At 61.1% G+C, this 7,308-nt stretch overlaps 1 long non-coding RNA gene across 1 annotated transcript; it reads left to right on the top strand.

The window, feature by feature from the left end:
- The first annotated feature begins 3,145 nt into the window (after positions 1-3,145).
- Positions 3,146-5,267, top strand: LOC147649200 (uncharacterized). Its single transcript, XR_015279583.1, has 3 exons — positions 3,146-3,427; positions 4,320-4,587; positions 4,654-5,267. It is a non-coding gene; the product is annotated as an uncharacterized LOC147649200 (long non-coding RNA).
- The last annotated feature ends 2,041 nt before the right edge of the window (positions 5,268-7,308 follow it).

The raw sequence follows: 7,308 nt of genomic DNA, 5'->3' as shown, positions 1-7,308 counted from the left end.
GCCGCTCCCGCCTCGGGCTCCGCTCGTCCCGGTCCCTCCGGAGAAGGAGCAGCCGTGGGGCTTTTCCTGGGGGAAAAGGGGCTCATCCCTGGAGGGCTGGGATGAGCCCCTGGAGCTGGGATGAGCCCCCAGACTGGAATGAACCCCCCGGACTGGAATGAACCCCCCAGACTGGAATGAACCCCCACTGGTGCAGGGATGAGCCCCCCCAGACCGGGATGAGCCCCCTGGACTGGGATGAACCCCTCCAGATTGGAACGAACCCCCCTGGACTGGGACGAGCCCCTCCGGACTGGGACGAGCCCCCCAGACTGGAATGAACCCCCTGGTGCAGGGATGAGCCCCTCTGGAGCAGCCCCCCAGACTGGGATGAGCCCCCCAGACCAGGATGAGCCCCCTGGACTTGGATCAAACCCCCTCGACCAGGATGAGCCCCCCAGGACTGGGATGAGCTCCTCCAGACTGGGATCAAACCCTCCCAGACCAGGATGAGCCCCCCAGATCGGGATGAGCCCCCCGGACTGGGATCAAACCCCCCCGGACTGGATGAGCCCCCCAGGCTGGGATGAGCCCCCCCCAGATCAGGATGAGCCCCTCCAGACTGGGATCAAAGCCCCCCAGACTGGGATCAAACCCCCCGGACTGGGATCAACCCCCCCCAGACTGGGATCAAACCCCCCGGACTGGGATCAACCCCCCCCAGACTGGGATCAAACCCCCCCGGACTGGGATCAAACCCCCCCAGACTGGGATCAACCCCCCCCAGACTGGGATCAAACCCCCCGGACTGGGATCAACCCCCCCCAGACTGGGATCAAACCCCCCCGGACTGGGATCAAACCCCCCCAGACTGGGATCAAACCCCTCCAGACTGGGATCAAACCCCCCCAGACTGGGATCAAACCCCCCCGGACTGGGATCAAACCCCCCCAGACTGGGATCAAACCCCTCCAGACTGGGATCAAACCCCCCCGGACTGGGATCAAACCCCCCCAGACTGGGATCAAACCCCTCCAGACTGGATGAGCCCCCTCCAGCTTGCTCTGGGCCGGGCTCTGGGGGTCCCCTGGGGGAGCATTTTCCTCCCCCCCAGGATTTTCCTGGTTTTCTCCCGCTGAGCGCTGATTGTCCCCTGCGGGATGTGACACCCCGAGCCATCCCCAGCCTCATTCCCAGCGCCGGCTGCGGCTTTTTGGGACCAATTTGGGATGGCCTCATGGACCAAAACACCAAAGCACGTCCCTGGCCCTTCTCCTCCGGGCTCCGGAGGGGCCGGGGCGGGTCAGGCTCGGGAAAAACTGGAATTGAGCAGGGAGGGAGGAGCGGGAATCCCTGCGGGGTCCCGGGATGCGTTCCCACTGGAAAAACGGGAATAAGGAACATTCCACGTCCTGCTGGGGACACGTCCCTTGCTCTGGGGGCTGGGATTGGGGACAGCGGGATCAGGAAAAGGGAACTGGGGACAGGGATTCAGGGATTCAGGGACGGGAGCAGCCAGGATGGGCTGGGAATCCCGGCTGGTGCTAAAACAGGGAGCACAAGGGCAGGGGGAGCCTCCCCCCCCTGCTGAATCTTCTTAATCATTCTTAATTCTTGTCTGGGAATTGGGGGTGGGGGGGGAGCATCAATGTGAATAAACCCTTTTTTAATGGACCAAATAACACAGGAAATTCCCTTTTTTGGGATACCGACCTTTTTTTAATCCTCCTTCAAAACCATTCCAGTCCCTAAATTCTCCCTTCCCGTGCCCCTCTCACCCCCCTGCCGTGGGAAACAAACCTCTTAACTGCTTGATTTCTGCCTTTTCTCTCAACTTTATGCACTTTTTTGCCTTTTTTTTTTGTTTTGGTTTTGTTTTTTTTTTCATAGCTGAAAAAAAGCACCTGAAAAACCTGTATTTAAAATAAAGAAATAAATAAAAGAGTTTAAAAAAAAAAAAAAAGGAAGAAGAACGATTAAAAAAACAAAAAAAAAAAGAAAAAAACCGAATAATTGCTTCTGATCACGTGTAAAATAAACCTCGTCCATCCCAGCTTCCCCCGGTTGCGTCTCAGTGCTGAGCTTAGAACGTGTTTTCCTCGGGATCTGTCGCTTGATTGGGGGGGTTTTGTCCTTGTGTCCTTCCTGGGTTGAGTACCCACCACTAAAACAAACAAACAAAAAAATAAATAGTTATTTGGCCTTTTTTTTAATTTAAAAAACCCCCAAAACCCACGGAATGGAACGACCCGAGCGATTTTCTTCCCGGTTTAACTCGGATTGAAAATAAAAGTTTAATTTTTACCTGCTGATTGTGCTAGCTTTGATTTTTCCGGCTGCTTTTTGCTGTTGGTTTTGGGGACAAGGGGAGGCTCCTGGGGGTTTTCACCTCCCCTGGGGCCGGGACACGCCGGCATCCCTGGGAATCCAGCTGGGATGCAGCTCCGCGGTTTTTTTTTTGGGAAGCGTTTTGGGTTTCTGTGGATCCCTGGGATTTCACCCGCGGCGGGGGGGGATTTTCAGGGTGTTTTTAACAACCCCCGGAGGGTGTTAAGGGAAGGATGTTGTTCATCAACAGCGAGGAAAACAAAGCAAGGGATGGGCCGGTTCCTCCGGGGGGCACAAACCCTGGGGGGAGGAAGGAGAAGGGGCAGAAAACCCCCCCGAGGGGAGAGCCCGGGAGCCGGGGCTGGGCCGAGCCGGGCTCCCGCCGCTGTTTATTCCATGATCTGCCGCTGGAAAGCGGCTCCATCAGCTCCGGCATCGGCTCTGCATCCTGAGCGGATCCGCGATCGGCCGGGGAGGGGAGGAGGCAGCGGCGGCTCTGCCCAGCAGCCCTGAGCCCTGCCCGGAGCCTGCCCGGAGCTCCTGAGCCCTGCCCGGAGCTCCTGAGCCCTGCCCGGAGCCTGCCCGGAGCTCCTGAGCCCTGCCCGGAGCTTCTGAGCCCTGCCCGGAGCTTCTGAGCCCTTCCCGGAGCTTCTGAGCCCTTCCCGGAGCCTGCCCGGAGCCTGCCCGGAGCTCCTGAGCCCTGCCCGGAGCTTCTGAGCCCTTCCCGGAGCTTCTGAGCCCTTCCCGGAGCTTCTGAGCCCTTCCCGGAGCTTCTGAGTCCTTCCCGTAGCTTCTGAGCCCTTCCCGGAGCTTCTGAGCCCTTCCCGGAGCTTCTGAGCCCTGCCCGGAGCTTCTGAGACCTGCCCGGAGCTTCTGAGACCTTCCCGGAGCTCTTGAGCTTTTCCCGGAGCTCTTGAGCTTTTCCCGGAGCTCTTCCCGGAGCTCCTGAGCCCCAGCCCCGCCGCCCCCTCCCTCCCTCGCCATGCTGGACATTTTCATCCTGATGTTCTTCGCCATCATCGGCCTGGTGATCCTGTCCTACATCATCTACGTGCTCTAGAGAGGACCCGCGGCAGGCTCGGCTCGGCAGCAGCCGGGCCAGGTGAGCTCCCGGCCCCAGGTGAGGCTTTGGGGGGAGGAATGGGGGCAGGGGGCACTTTTGGGCTCGGGGCTGGTGGGTTTGGCCGCCTGGGCTGGAATGGGGGCACTGGGGGGGATTTTACAAACCAGGCCGGGCTCTCCCTGCCGGATTTACCAGCCCGCTTGGAAAAGCCGCTCTCTGCGGCTCGGGCCGGCGGCTTTTGTTCCGGAGAGGGCGAGAAATGGAAGAGCTCCGTCCCCGCGGGTCCCGCACGGAGCTGCTCCATCCCCGCACGGAGCTGCTCCATCCCTGCGGATCCTGCACGGAGCTGCTCCATCCCCGCACGGAGCTGCTCCATCCCCGCACGGAGCTGCTCCATCCCCGCACGGAGCTGCTCCATCCCCGCACGGAGCTGCTCCATCCCTGCGGATCCTGCACGGAGCTGCTCCATCCCTGCACGGAGCTGCTCCATCCCCGCACGGAGCTGCTCCATCCCTGCGGATCCTGCACGGAGCTGCTCCATCCCTGCACGGAGCTGCTCCATCCCCGCACGGAGCTGCTCCATCCCTGCGGATCCTGCACGGAGCTGCTCCATCCCTGCACGGAGCTGCTCCATCCCCGCACGGAGCTGCTCCATCCCTGCGGATCCTGCACGGAGCTGCTCCATCCCCGCACGGAGCTGCTCCATCCCTGCACGGAGCTGCTCCATCCCCGCACGGAGCTGCTCCATCCCCGCACGGAGCTGCTCCATCCCTGCGGATCCTGCACGGAGCTGCTCCATCCCCGCACGGAGCTGCTCCATCCCTGCACGGAGCTGCTCCATCCCTGCACGGATCTGTTCCATCCCCGCACGGAGCTGCTCCGTCCCCGCGGGTCCCGAAGCTCCGGGCCCGGCTCACAGCGGCCTCTCCTTTCTCCTTCTCTCCCGCAGCCTCCGCCCGGTGCGCGTCCCTCGGAGCCTTCTGGAACAGCGTTAACCCCTGCGAGCCCAGCGCCGAGCCGGGGATGGGGAGACACGCGAGGGGGCTGCAGGGGGCTGTCCCGCGGCTGGGACCCGGCTAATCCCGCTGCCAGGACCCGTGTCCTTCCCCCTGCCAGGACCTGTGTCCTTCCCCCTGCCAGGACCCGTGTCCTTCCCCCTGCCAGGACCTGTGTCCTTCCCCCTGCCAGGACCTGTGTCCTTCCCCCTGCCAGGACCTGTACTCTTCCTGCTGCCAGGACCCGGCTAATCCCGCTGCCAGGACCCGTGTCCTTCCCCCTGCCAGGACCTGTGTCCTTCCCCCTGCCAGGACCTGTGCCCTTCTCCTCGCCAGGACCTGCGTCCTTCCTGCTGCCAGGACCCGGCTAATCCCCCTGCCAGGACCTGTGTCCTTTCCCCCTGCCAGGACCTGTGTCCTTTCCCCCTGCCAGGACCTGTGTCCTTCCCTCTGCCAGGACCCGTGTCCTTCCCCCTGCCAGGACCTGGTTAATCCCCCTGCCAGGACCCGTGTCTTTTCCCCCTGCCAGGACCCGGCTAATCCCGCTGCCAGGACCTGGCTAATCCCCCTGCCAGGACCCGTGTCCTTTCCCCCTGCCAGGACCTGGTTAATCCCCCTGCCAGGACCCGTGTCTTTTCCCCCTGCCAGGACCCGTGTCGTTTCCCCCTGCCAGGACCCGTGTCCTTTCCCCCTGCCAGGACCTGGTTAATCCCCCTGCCAGGACCCGTGTCCTTCCCCCTGCCAGGACCTGGGATGTCCCCGCGGGGTCCCCGGGGGGTGCTGGGTCCTGTCCCCCGCCTTGTGTCGCGTCCGAGGCCGCTCCTGCGGGTTTAATTTGGGGAAGTTTCTGTTTTTGCTGAGCGGCGCTCGGGGAACGGAGGAATAAAGAGGAAGGAGAGGGACGGTGGCTCCTGGTGTCACTGCGGGGACACGCGGGGGACAAACTCCAGGGACAAACCCCGCCAGGGCAGCAGCATCCAGGGAATGCTGAGAGATGGGAAATCCATCCCTGTGTCCCCCGGAGGTGCCTGGGGAGGGGTCCCCACCCTGGGGAGGGATCCCCACCCCTCACTCCAGCCCCTCTCGGGTGTTTGGGGAAGCTCCAGGACGCTTTGGGTAGGGAAAGAATTTCCATTTCCCGGGATGGAGATTCCTGTGGGATGGGAAGAACATTTCAGAGCTTCATTTTCCCCTCCCTGGAGATGTTTGGGGCAGCAGGAGGATTTTTCATCTCCTTTTTTGAAGGCCTGAATCAATCCCTGCCCTCCCACCGCCTCTCACAGGCAATGACTGAAAGTTTCACCCTCTTAAAAGTTAAAATTTTTTCCCATTCCTGGTGTCTCCCAGGGTTTTCTATTTTCTTAAGCAATAAACACCTGAAATATCCATAATGGGAAAAACTTTGTGCCCCTTCAGTTATCCGTGGAAGCAGCAGAAAATCGCGTGAGAGAGCAGGGGGTCAGGAAATGCTGGAATGGGAATTTCAGGAGAGGGTGTTCACAGGGGGAAAACAAAAAAAAAAACAGATTTCAGAGCCTGGGAATGCTGGATGCGGTGGGTGCTGCCAGCTGAACGCTCGACACTGCAATTTCCTGTGGGTAAAACTCCTGGGAGAAGCTCCGAGCTGGGGATTTCACCCCGAGCGCGATCCTGGAGCCGCCCGGGGCTGAGAGGAGACGCTGCTCCCTCGCTCCAGCACTAAATACAGCCGGGAATCGGGAGGCTGGAATATTCCCGAGGGAATTTCTGCAGGCACAAAGTCGCTCTGTCCATAACCTCCGACATCCGCAGGCGGGAGGGGAGGAGGAGTGCGGGGAATGGAAACTGAGCTGGGCAGGAGCGATCCTTTGCCCTGCCCCAGTCCTGAGCAGCTCCGAGGAGCGATTCCTGCCTCTGGAAGGTGAGGAGAGCTGGGAAAGGAGGAGAGGACAGGGACAGGATCCCTGCACACCTCGGGAGGCAGCCGGGATCCAGCCCCAGGTTGGCTCCTGGCCCCGGCCTTTGCCCGCTCTCCAGTGCTGCGGTTCAAATTCGGCAGCAAAAGGAAAATCTCGCTTTGCTCAGTGCCCCCATCCCGGCTCATCCACACCTGGAGCTTCCCGGGCTCTGATCCAAGGGGAAATGGAAAGGGGGGAGCAGGACTGGTGACATTTCACCCCAAACTGGGGCAGGGTTGGGGTTCACTGCTTTGGGAAGGGCCGGTTGATGGAAAAGGGGCAAAAATCCCACCGGGAATCAATCCCTGGAGTGTCCGAGGCCAGCTCGGAGCAGGGGGAGGTGGCAGGGGGTGGCACTGGGTGGGTTTGATGTCCCCTCCAGCCCGAGCCGAGCGCGCCCGGAGCCGCCGGGAGTGGCGGAGCAGTTCATGGCAATTAATAAAGGCATGGTTAATTGAGCGGGAGCCGCCGTGCTGACAGCCCGGCCCCGGCTGCTGCTGCGGGGAATCAAAGAGCTCCCTTTTCCCGGGGCTCAGCTCACAAAGGCCCCGCTTGTGCCCGCCTGGAATGAGCCGGGACACGGCGGGACAGGGACACACAAAGGGCCGGGCTCTGCTCCCTCCCTGCTCCCACCCGCCGGGATCGTTCCTGGGATCATTCCTGGGATCGTTCCTGGGATCATTCCTGGGATCATTCCCCGGGATCATTCCCCAGGATCATTCCTGGGATCATTCCCCAGGATCATTCCCTGGGATCATTCCCTGGGATCATTCCCTGGGATCATTCCTGGGATCATTCCCCAGGATCATTCCTGGGATCATTCCTGGGATCATTCCCGGGATCATTCCCTGGGATCATTCCTGGGGATCATTCCCGGGATCGTTCCTGGGATCATTCCTGGGGATCATTCCCGGGATCATTCCTGGGATTATTCCCGGGATCATTCCCGGGATCATTCCCAGGATCATTCCTGGGGATCATTCCCCAGATCATTCCTGGGATCATT

This window comes from Cyanistes caeruleus, chromosome 27 (assembly GCF_971803275.1).
Source record: "Cyanistes caeruleus chromosome 27, bCyaCae1.hap1.1, whole genome shotgun sequence".
NCBI lineage: Eukaryota > Metazoa > Chordata > Aves > Passeriformes > Paridae > Cyanistes > Cyanistes caeruleus.
Note: the sequence above shows the minus strand (reverse complement) of the source record. Positions and strands in the feature narration are given on the sequence as shown.